The sequence below is a fragment of the Tupaia chinensis genome, unplaced genomic scaffold, assembly GCF_000334495.1.
Source record: "Tupaia chinensis unplaced genomic scaffold, TupChi_1.0 Scaffold000061_1, whole genome shotgun sequence".
In the NCBI taxonomy this organism is placed as follows: domain Eukaryota; kingdom Metazoa; phylum Chordata; class Mammalia; order Scandentia; family Tupaiidae; genus Tupaia; species Tupaia belangeri.
This window is the reverse complement of record NW_006159519.1, coordinates 3,518,559-3,530,578: the sequence shown is the minus strand read 5'-3', so window position 1 is coordinate 3,530,578 and position 12,020 is coordinate 3,518,559. Positions and strand designations below refer to the sequence as shown.

Genomic DNA, 12,020 nt, shown 5'->3' with positions numbered 1-12,020 from the left:
CTTTGGCTAACCTTGAGTGCCCTCTCCCTATTTAGAATTCCACAAAGATGCATTTCCATTTCAAGCACAGCCTGCTGCTTCTGCCTGCAGGCCTCCCATCACTGTAGCAGCTCTCCTCCTGCATTCTGCAGCCCAGGAGCGACCCAGCAAGGCCCAAGTGTGTTCTCTCCGCTCTCTCCTTCTGCTTTACAGCCAGGAGGATTTGAAATGGAATCGGGTTGCCGTTGTTGTTCAGTAAATTGTCCAGAGATCCTCTTGCCTGAGCCTCAGTTTGGCATTGGCACTTTTTTTGCACTGCTATGTTGACCATTAATGTTAATTAATATTCTATTTGGCCTATCTCCTAGATGTTTGAAAGTCTTTTCCAGTTATATAAATATTCCTTGGTTAGCATTTCTGAAGTATTTGAGAGGCTTCTAGTATCATCCTAAAGTTCTTTGAATTGCCCCTTTGACTAATGGTTTTATCCAAATAATCTTTGCTCAGAACCAATATACTATTATGTATTACTGCAAATTCTTCATTCCCTTAATTTTAACTTTTTTTTTTCTTTTAGGCTCATTATATTGTCAATCTCTTCCATTTAAACCTCTTCTGAATCTCCTCTGCCTTAGTAATGGCAACTGTGAAGCCTATGGTCTCTGCCAAGATGTAACTGTAAAAAAAAAAAATCAAAAATCAAAAGTCAAATAAAAAGCTGCCCAATTAGTTCTGCTCTCATCAACTCTGCAATTTTCTGCCTTGTTGTCATTTCTGTGAACTCTTCTTCCATCCCTTGTGAATACAAAATGTATCTCTGCAAAACGTTATTTCGTACTACTAGAATGTTGTGACGTTTATATATTTTTGTTCTGAAATAATCTATGTCCCTCTTTCACTTTCTGTTTTTTTTTTCTTTCTCTTTCCAGAAGAACTCTTCTGCTCTCACTCACTCATGCTAAGAGAACTTCTCTCTTCCCAAATATTTAAGTTCTTTTGCCTAACCAGTGTGCTCAACAAAGATGTCCAAAATAAAAATTAGGGGACTGGCCAGTGGTGTGGCTGTTGAGGCAGCTGGATCCCTCATGGCTGATGGCACAGTTAGAATCCTGGATCCAGTGACTTAGAAAACATGCTGAGTGCAAGCCCAGGAGACTGGAGGAGAGGGGACCATGGTATGGCCATCTGCCCTGGAGAGTAGTTGTTTACTTTCCCTGTCTCCCTCTCGGCTTCTCTCTGGTGAGCTCGCAGCCCTATAGCAAATTTAAATAAACAAATATACAAAGAAAATTAAAAGTTGAATAAGATATGTGAGCTAAACTTCAAGTACTCATAATCTAAATTAAAGACAGTGTGTGTGATCAATAACTATAACGTGGTAAGTTCTGTAAGAGAATTTTGGGCGAAATTGGTGGATAATAATTTTCTCCCCAGGCTCAAAAGGCCCATTTGAGTTTGCTCCAAGGTGGAACCACAGTTAATGGATTTTGGAGTCCTACAAGCCTAGGATCCACTTCAGCTCTCAATCAAATCTATTAGCTGTAAAATTAGGCAAGTTTATTTTTATTTTCAACTTTGGTTTCCTCACTGTCCAGTTGACCTAGTGACATTTATTTCAGAAGGCTGTGAGAATTAAATGAAATAATATATACGATGTTTAGCACAGTGCCTGGTACATGGTGGACACTTCGAAATAGTAGCAGTGACAAGATATGTCACCTTCTATGTAGATGATCCTCTGGCAGAGGGATAGGTCTGTGCTAGAGGAAAAGCCCATCCAGGGAAACAGCTCACACATGTTTATGACATGTTGGGAAGGAGACAATGAGCCAAGTGGAGCAAAGAATTTAGTGCTTGGTAAAACATGAGCTAAAATTTCCTTGGAAAATGTCAATGCAGTCAGATAAGGTTTTGTTTAACTTGCTAAGGAGTTGAATTGGATTCTGTTCCAACTGAAGCCTAGCATTTTTCATGTACACAAGAAGCATAGTCTGCTTTATATTCAGAGGGGTGTGTGGAGACAAATTGCAGGGTGAAGACGAAGATTTGTAGTCCAATTATAAGGCGATGGAGGTAGTCTAGGCAAGAGGTAACGAGAACCCAAATTAAGCCACTGGAGTTGGAGAACAGCAGCCAATTGGGGATATGTAAATGATGGAGCCAATAGACTTTGGAAATAACGAACTTCATGTGCATGCATATATAAAAGGAACATTATATTAGTTCCTCCTCTACCTGCCTACCAAAACACGAATTGAACCTACCAAAAACCACGTGTCTTTAGCTCAAACCATTGTAGATTTCATTCAATTGTCCATTAATTCACTTGTGTTTCCACGTAATCATTACTTATCGACAATCTCACTGAGAAAGATGAGGATAAACAGGACTGATTCCCTCCTGTAGCCTGGATGTTTTTAATGACACTAAGAAAGGAGAGTATTCCCCTTTCTCATTTTTAACCACAAAGGGCTATTCAATCAGAACTACACCAAGAACCTAACCCTTACTATTTTGAGAGTTGGCTGGTGTTTTGCTTTCCCATTTCCCCCACTCAGTGGGTTACAGGAAGCCTTCTTTTCATGACCTGCTGTACTGAGGGCTAAATCAGTTATGTTTGGATCAAAGTGAGATTTCACAAGGCAAGTGGGACTAAGTTCCCTCTTGTTGATTCTCTCCCTATTCAATTCGCTCAGAGAGAATTCAGCTATGTTTTCTTCTAATTCACTTCTAGACATCCCCCTGATCTTCTTTCATGAAAAATGCAACTATACAGATATTTAATTGCATTTATTTGATTTTATTTTAATTGCCAGAGGGTATGTGCACTTGGCAGGGAGAGACAGAGAGGCAGAGAGAAAGGAAGAGGGAGAAAACACCTTCCCATGTGGCATGGGAATGCTGCATTCTTTACACTTCCATTTCTTCATCCTGTCAGAATGTGGGACATGCACATGCACACACAGGTCTGGCATGATTTGCGAACCCTTGAGACCAGGACTGGAACAGCTGTCAGCCATGTGGAACCGTCTCCCTATACACTGGGCTTAACCACTGTGCTACAGGGCCAATCCCCATTTTTATTTTAAAAGTATGTTATCTCTAATGACAGTAGGGTAGGTCAGATAGTAGGGCATTAACAAACAATACTGAAATCTCAGTGGGTTATACACGGCAAGGTTTATTTTTTCCCCCCATTGGGTCCTGCTGAGGGACAGCTCAGGTTTTGCCTTGCCTCATCCTCCACTCCAGGGCAAAGGCTGAGGGGGCAGCTGCCATTCAGAACAAAGGCAGTATGATGGTAGGACAAGAATTGTACAGACACAGTGCACCATCTCATAGGGCTTGCACCAGGGAAGTCACGGATGCCTTCTGCTTTACATCTCTTTGCCTGATTTAACTGCAAAAGCAGGGCAGAAAACTTACTTCTACTATGTGCCTGGAACAAAGAGAAATTCAATACTTGTGAGCATCCATAATGATGAATCACAGTTCTCTCTTCAATGGTGTGTTCTTCCTCCTCTCCATATATAAATGCCTTTATCCTTCCCATCAGGAATCCAGCCAAAAGCCCAGTCACAGCAGTGAACTCAAAGCCTAAGACCACAGCTGAGTCCTCCCAACATAGATGGCTGGCCTCCAGTATTAGACAAAGGAAAGGAAATCCCAATAAGCACTTCTTTTCAGAGACGAGAAGGATGGAGGATGGACAGGCAGCAGAGGTTTGTAGAATTCCCAAATTCCAATGGACACGAGCTTAGAGTGCCCCTTGTCTTAGGAGTGTGGAATACTCTTCGATTAGGTCTGTAGTCTTCTCCTGGGGAGTGTTTGTGCTATTGCATTGCTCTCTCATTTCCATCCTTCTCATCACCCCCATTCTCTCTCTCACTCCTTCTCTCTCCCCTTAACTGCAGCCACATTGCCATTTGGTAGTAGAGCCACACATTTAGTCTCCTGTTTACCTGGGTTTTTTCTATCCAATTGAAAGAGTTATTAGGTGCTACACACATGGGAGAATCCTTATTGTTGCATTACCTTACTCAGATGCTTTAAAACTGTGTGAAGTGCATTCAAATCCTTTTTCTATATATTCACATGCATCTGTTTATACCATAGAACTTGTATTTATTAGGTGTTCTTTTTCCAAGTAAAGAGTAATCTATATTTCATTCTGAGAAAAAAAAATTCACCAAACAATATGCCTTAGGGATATATACATGACAATAATTTCATAGTATTTGATAGTAATTCTTGTATAGATAGGCACCTAGGATATTTCCAGTATTTCTTTAACATAAATAAATCTGCAGTTAATATCACTGTATGCATTGTTTTGAATATTGCAAGTGATTTTCCAGAGTAGATAGTGAAAGTAGAAGTGCTGAGACATAAGGTATGCCCGTTTAAAAATATACATTGTTAAATTTTAAATAAAAATGGCCATACTAATTTATATTCCCACCTATGGAAACTAGTTTCTACATGTTAGTCAATGTTTTCTACTATCTAACTCAAAATGTTGCTAGTCCATTGGCAGAAAAGGGTTCATTTTCATTTTCATTTTTTTGATCACTAGAGAGAGTAAACAATTTTATTTTTTATATGCTTAATGCCCATTTATTCTTTTTTCTCCTCAATTTCTCCTTCATATTATTGCTAATTTTTCCATGGGTTGTTTGAGCTGTGTTTATTTGCCTTTTCTGTATTGATTTGTGAGAAAATCATTTTGTTATAGTTATTGAAGCCAGTATTTCTAGTCTATGCCCTATAGTATATTTTTATCTTGTATTTTCCCTTAAAATTTTCAAGTTTATTGAACTAAATATTTTCAGTGTTTCCTACTATGTCAATTATTTTATATGTCCAGTTTAAGAATAGCAACCATATCTTAATGTTAGGAAATATATTATTCCATATTTCTTCTCATATTTGTAGAGCTTTTTGCATGTAGGTCTACAATTCAAATGAAATTTATTTTTATGAATGTTGAAAACTACATAATACTTAAATTTTTAAAAATGTGTATCCAGTTTTTCTAATGTCATTTGTGTTGAATGTCTCTTCAATAGAAAAGCATACTTGCTATTTATGCATATATATATATACATGTATGTTTTACATACGTATACTCATTATATATACTCTCTCTATATATACACATATATGTGTGTGTGTGTGTGTGTGTATATATATATATATAGAGAGAGAGAGAGAGAAAGGTTTTTACTATAGGACGCATGTGCTCGCCAGAAAGACAGAGAGAGACAGAGAGACAAAAAGCGAGAAATCACCTCCCAATGGGGATGGCCACGCCACAATCCCTTCTCCTCCATTCTCCTCTTGGGATCTTGGGCTCACATGCACACGTGCCCAGTGTGAGTTTAAGCTACCGGGTCCAGGACTTGAACCACAGTCGATTACATGGGAGTTCAGCGACACAGCCATTACGCTAACGGCTGGTCCCAATATATACACTAATATATATAAGAAGTTCCCTTGTGTGTATGGGCTCTAGTTTGGGGCTTTGATTTGTTCTATTGTTCTATTGTGTTTATTTGTTCTAGTACTACACAGCTTTGAAATTTGAAACTTTTATCATGATGTTTTCTAGGACAAGAATTGTCTGTTTGTTTTCACTTTCAAAGTTTTCTTGGTTATTCTTGCGCATTTCTCTTTTGCTTCATTTTTAGAAATAGTTTTTCAAGGTTCATGAAAAGTTCTCTTTTATTTATGATTAATACTTCTCTCTCCTGATTTCAGCAGCCAAGGACTTAGTTATATTATTAGCCTTAAAAATATAGCTCTTTTTGAGTACAGAATTAAAAACTCAATTTTATGTGTGTTTTTTTTTTTAATAGTTTCATGTTTTCTTGAGCCCAATTTAATTCCCATTTTTCAAATAGTTTTATCAAATCCGAGTTTGGAATTTTTTTCTACATGGTGTGTTGAAATGTTTCTAAATGTGGATTAAAAAGGACTTTAAGATATGTTTGTTTTATTTATCTTGCTTGAAGGTCTGTAAGCCTTTCATTTTGAAAACTCAGGTGTCGAATTGGAATTGAGAATTTATGCATAGAGTTTCAATGAATATAAATGTAAATTTGTGCATGTATTTATTTACATGCACATACACATTTTTCTTAACTGTCCACTGAGAGCGTCTTGAAATAGTGATGCCATCATTGGAACTACTACGTTTAGCCCTAGAGCTTGACGTTTAAGTGTTACTTCCCAATTAAAAGAATTAGATATTCTTGTAGAAATCAGCGGTTCTAAAGCTGGAACTGGACATGTGCAAGACAATCCTAAAATGCTTTTTTTATTCCTCAGAGTATGAAAGTGCTCAAAGGATAACAGGATATGTCGAAAACACATTGGAACCCATTGAACAGGTCTCTGCTGGCCAAATGTGAGGCGATTTGGGCATCAAAATAAATAACAATTTGTTTTTAACCTATAAAATAAGACCAGGTTGAATATAAATATGAGATCATAAGTGAGCAAATAAGAGCAGAAGTCCTTCTTTGCAATAGAATGGCAATGATGCATGTGAATGGCATGACGTATTCAGAAAAGCATCCCTTGACAGCTACCATAGTGATAATTGTTATAACCACGAATCACCAAAGAATGCCGAAGTTAGTGGGGAGAATTTAATGTGAAACCTTAAAAAGTGAGCAAAGTTAACATTCCCATTAGATAAACATACCATTGGCCTCCTGAATGAGGCACTCAGGAAAACAGCACTACCTCTGTGGTGTTCCAGATACAAATGCATTTTGTAAATCTTAAGAGGCTTAAAAAACCCAAACTGAGGGGCAGTAGTAAATTGCACCATTCTGTGAGGGAATCCCACAAGTGAAGGTTCCTGGTTCAAGTCTGGAGACCACCCTGAGTATGCAGGGCATGCCTGTGCCCATGACCTGAGCTGTCTGAGGATGGGAGTGGATCAGGATCCTGTTAGGAGTTTTCTCTTTCTCTTGTCTCTCAGGAAATAACTGTGTAAACTTTTTAAAAAAAATCTTAAACTGAGTAATATTATGCAAGATAAAAGGCCATTACCCTTCAAAAAATAAGGATCATGAAAGACAAAGAAAGAATGAAGAATTATTTTTAATTTCTAGAGAATAAAGAGACAAGAAAACTAAACGCAACATGATTCCTGAGTTGAATGCTGGACAAGAGAGGACAAAACTTGCCTAAAGTCTGTAGAGTAGGCTGACAGAATATATATTTCTATAGTAACATAAATTTCCTGATTGTGAACATTGCACTCAGTTTTTTTTTAAATAAGAAAATGTCCTCGTTTTTCAGAAATGTACCCAAAAGTAATAGAAAATTATCTTTGCAACTTACCCTTGAATAGTTCAGAGATGTTTTTACATATGCAGAGAGAGAGCATGGTGACACAAGCATAGTGCAAGCATACAATTATTGCAGAACAAACAGATAAGACAGATTCTTTAAAATGTGTATTACTGGCAAGTATCATCCACATCTGGGCACAGAAAGCAGAGATACGCAGGTTCTAAAATTCCTGTCCTAGCAGATTACCAGAGGCGAAATGCATGCTGTCCCTTGCAGTAAATGATGGAGTCAGCACTCACAGTGCCAGCTTTCGCTGACACGATCTCTGCCCTGTGGTGGGAGAGCAAGAACATGACTTGATCAAGTGCATAGCGTTAGCATCTGCCAGCTGAAGATGCAAATGAATACCATGTAAATGGTCATTAATTTCGGCTTAGTGTATAACAGAAGAGATCTCTAAAAGGCACCAACTTAGTCAGGCCTGCTTTAGAAAACAACCAGTCTGGTCCAGCTGAGGCAGTGCAAGCAGTAGGGGCGCTATAGAGTGATGGTGGAGACCACGGAGGAGGCCTTGGGTTTGCTTCCTGGGTCTGCCCAAACACATTGTTACACCTGTGAGTCTGGCTGGCTGCAGGGCTGGAGAGAGGATTGTAGTGTGAGGACCCTGTAGAGTTTCTCTCTCTCTTAATAAATTTTAGAGAAAAAAAAAAGAAAGAAAAAGAAGTTTTTTGGCCGGTCATGGTAGCACAATGGCTAAAAGAAATCAATACTTCTCCAGGATGCTAAGACCATATGAGAAGGGCTTGGATTTGCATCCTGAGGTCTTCCTGAGCACACCGGGCACATCTCAGTGCCCACGAGGCTGAGGGTGGGATCACGGCATGAAGACCCTGTTGGGGGTACTTCTCTCTCTCTCTCTCTCTCAGGAAATAGGTAAACTTAAAATAAAATGGCATCATTCTGAATCCAGGAATTATGCAGGTAGATACTATGTCATTTTAAAAAATTGCAGAACAAACAGATAAGACAGATTCTTTAAAATGTGTATTACTGGCAAGTATCATCCACATCTGGGCACAGAAAGCAGAGATACGCAGGTTCTAAAATTCCTGTCCTAGCAGATTACCAGAGGCGAAATGCATGCTGTCCCTTGCAGTAAATGATGGAGTCAGCACTCACAGTGCCAGCTTTCGCTGACACGATCTCTGCCCTGTGGTGGGAGAGCAAGAACATGACTTGATCAAGTGCATAGCGTTAGCATCTGCCAGCTGAAGATGCAAATGAATACCATGTAAATGGTCATTAATTTCGGCTTAGTGTATAACAGAAGAGATCTCTAAAAGGCACCAACTTAGTCAGGCCTGCTTTAGAAAACAACCAGTCTGGTCCAGCTGAGGCAGTGCAAGCAGTAGGGGCGCTATAGAGTGATGGTGGAGACCACGGAGGAGGCCTTGGGTTTGCTTCCTGGGTCTGCCCAAACACATTGTTACACCTGTGAGTCTGGCTGGCTGCAGGGCTGGAGAGAGGATTGTAGTGTGAGGACCCTGTAGAGTTTCTCTCTCTCTTAATAAATTTTAGAGAAAAAAAAAAGAAAGAAAAAGAAGTTTTTTGGCCGGTCATGGTAGCACAATGGCTACAGATATCAATACTTCTCCAGGATGCTAAGACCATATGAGAAGGGCTTGGATTTGCATCCTGAGGTCTTCCTGAGCACACCGGGCACATCTCAGTGCCCACGAGGCTGAGGGTGGGATCACGGCATGAAGACCCTGTTGGGGGTACTTCTCTCTCTCTCTCTCTCTCAGGAAATAGGTAAACTTAAAATAAAATGGCATCATTCTGAATCCAGGAATTATGCAGGTAGATACTATGTCATTTTAAAAAATGTTTCTTTCTTCCATGAGCAAGAGACAGAGAAACACATAAAGACATACAGATGGCACCCCCAGAAAGGTCTTAATTCTGCAATCCAGCTCCAACCTTCAGCCAGCTTCAGATCACAGGCACATGTGACCCCGGCATACTTAGGGAGGTCTCCAGGTTAGAATCGGAACCTCCCAATGGGATTGCCTAGCAGAACATCTCATTTCATGACTGTGCCACCATCTGGCACCCTGTGTCAAATTTTCAAGTAGGCTTTCTGAAAGTCTGAGGAATGAGACAAAGTGAGGCATTAGGTGAGCAATGTTTCTTCCTGTGTGGAAATGCAGGACGTCAAGAAAACATGAGGTTTGCCTCAATTCAGTTATGGGTAACCTATAGTCATATGGGTGACCTATGGTCATTTCCAAATGAAAGGACGTTGGTGAATAGGGAATCCCTTTACGGGAGGGCCAGCAAGATGGATATTTTTCCCCCACATCTACTAACCAAGAAGTTTTATAAACAGGAAATGGAGTTATTTGAGCTTCCTCATTACTGGAAATGTAGACTTGATTGAAGAAAGATGTCCAATGATTGTTATTCCCTTTAGCTCTGGGAAGGAAAACTTATTTCAGGTCTGCCTCCCATGGCTTTTCATTGTCCTGGAAGGAATGTAGGGAATATGTATCTGTGAAAGTATTCATTATTTTAAGTTTTATCTCACTTTCTTTGCCTTGACTATTTCAAAACAACAGAGAAGCTGTAAAGAAAGCTGAGAACTCAGTGGGAGTTAGGGCTGATCCAATGAAGTTTTTTAGACCAAGTACTTTGTTCTATTGCTTGACTTTCCTTTTTTTCGTGCTTATATTTTTGTCTACAACAGTCATGTCAGTGCATTCACTCTCTGGCCCACTTAGTGATTAATCCAAAAGTTCATCAAGCAGGCATTTGTAGAGCATCTATAGATCCAGAGCTCCAAGAAACATTGGAAGGACATGGAAAGAAGCTTTCTGTGCTGAAGACCACTCACGATCCTAGTAAACCAGACACAGGATGTAACAAAAATACCCTGTTCATTGATTTTTAAGTAAGTTATACAAACTCACAGAAGTCAAAACTCAGGTGAGTTTCTTTCCTAAACCAACTCTAAGTATATGGAAGAGAGAAGTAAGAAGAGATCAGGGTGGTTGGAAAGACCAATGGAAGGAGACATGGCACTGGACCTGAAAAATGGGTGGGACTCAGAGAGACAGGAGGAAGGGCAATCGGGCAGAGGATGTCAGGTTAAGCTCAGTGTGTGCAGAGAACTGTGGCAAGATTGCTCCCAGCGGAGACCAGCATGAATAAAGGTCTAAAGAATTTAGAATTGTATCTCGTCGTCACCACAGCTCTGGGGTCCATATTGGCCATGTAAAAAGACTTAATGCTAAGCAAAGCAAGCCAGAGTATGAACCACAGACTTTATATGTCCCTGTTCAATATGTACCCAGTGTCTGCCCTATGTAGCAGAAACTGAAAGGTTGGAAGGCATAATAGCAAGGGAAACAACTGTAGATACTAGAGATACTAAGAGAGGGGGAATGGGAATGGGTAGGGGGGAGGGGAACAAGGCCAAAAAAAAATATGTTCAATTGACACAAAATGAAGTTATTTGCTGATGATAATGTATATGGTACATTACATTTTTGTCCTGACAAATAAGCATTGTATCCATGATGGGAATAAACCATGTTATCCCCTTTAAAGATGTATAGTGATTAAATGCAAATAATAATTTTTTTTTTTATGTTGAACATAACATCATCCCTCCCTTCTTTTTAATTCTCTCCTTCCCTTCTTCTCTTTTATTCTTCCTTCCAACAGAGTTGTGGACAGGACACAATGATATTATGCAGGACTTGATGTTGTTGTTCTGAGGACAGGAGACTCACGGCTACAGAATTTAGAAGGAAAGCCGTCCCAGATCATCATCACAACCTTCACTCCCGTTATCAGTTCCTCCAGATTTTATACCCAAAGAACTACAATACTCTTGAAGAAGTTTCTGGAGTCAGAATGAGCTCTTTTCATGCAAAGTAGCAGACACTTATTGTGTGTAAGTTGATTTATTCAGGTGTTACAAAACAGCAAGAAGCTCCTCTCTCCTGGCTGGCCCTTTTCTCCTCCCTGAAATAGAGTTGAAACTCAGTTCTGGGTTTTTCCTCACAGTACATAGTGAACTGATGCAGAATCGGAAACAGGACTGTGTGCATGCCTATTCAAAAGTTAATATCCCAATTAATTTCCGATGTGTTCTGGGTAAAGCCCATGGAAGTCCAGTGTGTTTCCCTGGTAAGAGACTATGGAATTGTCAGAAGAGAAGGGCAGTTTGCAAAGGTCATTTTACCATAGATGTATTTTTTGTAAGGAATTCTATTTGCCACATTGCTGAGAATTGCTCAGTTTTAATTCCACTTCAGCCTTATCTAGCATTTGCATCTCGGCCTTCTCTTATTTTTTAAATATTGAAAGAGAAAAATAATTTCTTATAAATATGTGAATAAGATTGGGATGGTTTCTCCTTCAGTTTTTTCTTTTTTTTTGAAATTGTGTTTTTGATTGTTTCACAAAGTTTAAACAACATGTAAATTCAGCACTTGTGGAATATTTACAAAGAATTCTTCAAAGAGTGACTCTTTGCAAGTGGACTAAGTGGAAAGGGCCGGGAACAAATTCAGGTGAAGTTACTAGTTACTGTGTTCTGGGGCCATCCCTGACAACATGACGCCATATTCCTTCTCCATAACTGTCTCCTCTTTGTTTCTGAGGACTGTGGGCCTCAGCCCCCATGGCAGCCCATTTTTGTGGAACAATTTGCTGTTGTTTTCGTG

General features: G+C 39.5%; 1 long non-coding RNA gene across 2 annotated transcripts in view; it reads left to right on the top strand.

The window, feature by feature from the left end:
• The first annotated feature begins 2,808 nt into the window (after nt 1-2,808).
• Nucleotides 2,809-12,020, top strand: part of LOC102477080 (uncharacterized) — a 23,032-nt gene continuing 13,820 nt past the window's right edge. Inside the window, exons 1-3 of one of the 2 annotated variants that reach the window (XR_333503.3) lie at nt 2,809-3,701; nt 10,034-10,272; nt 11,014-11,245. This is a non-coding gene — a long non-coding RNA (uncharacterized LOC102477080). Of the gene's footprint in view, nt 3,702-8,308; nt 10,273-11,013; nt 11,246-12,020 lie in introns of those variants that run through there. The other variant, XR_003546675.1, reaches the window with a different exon arrangement.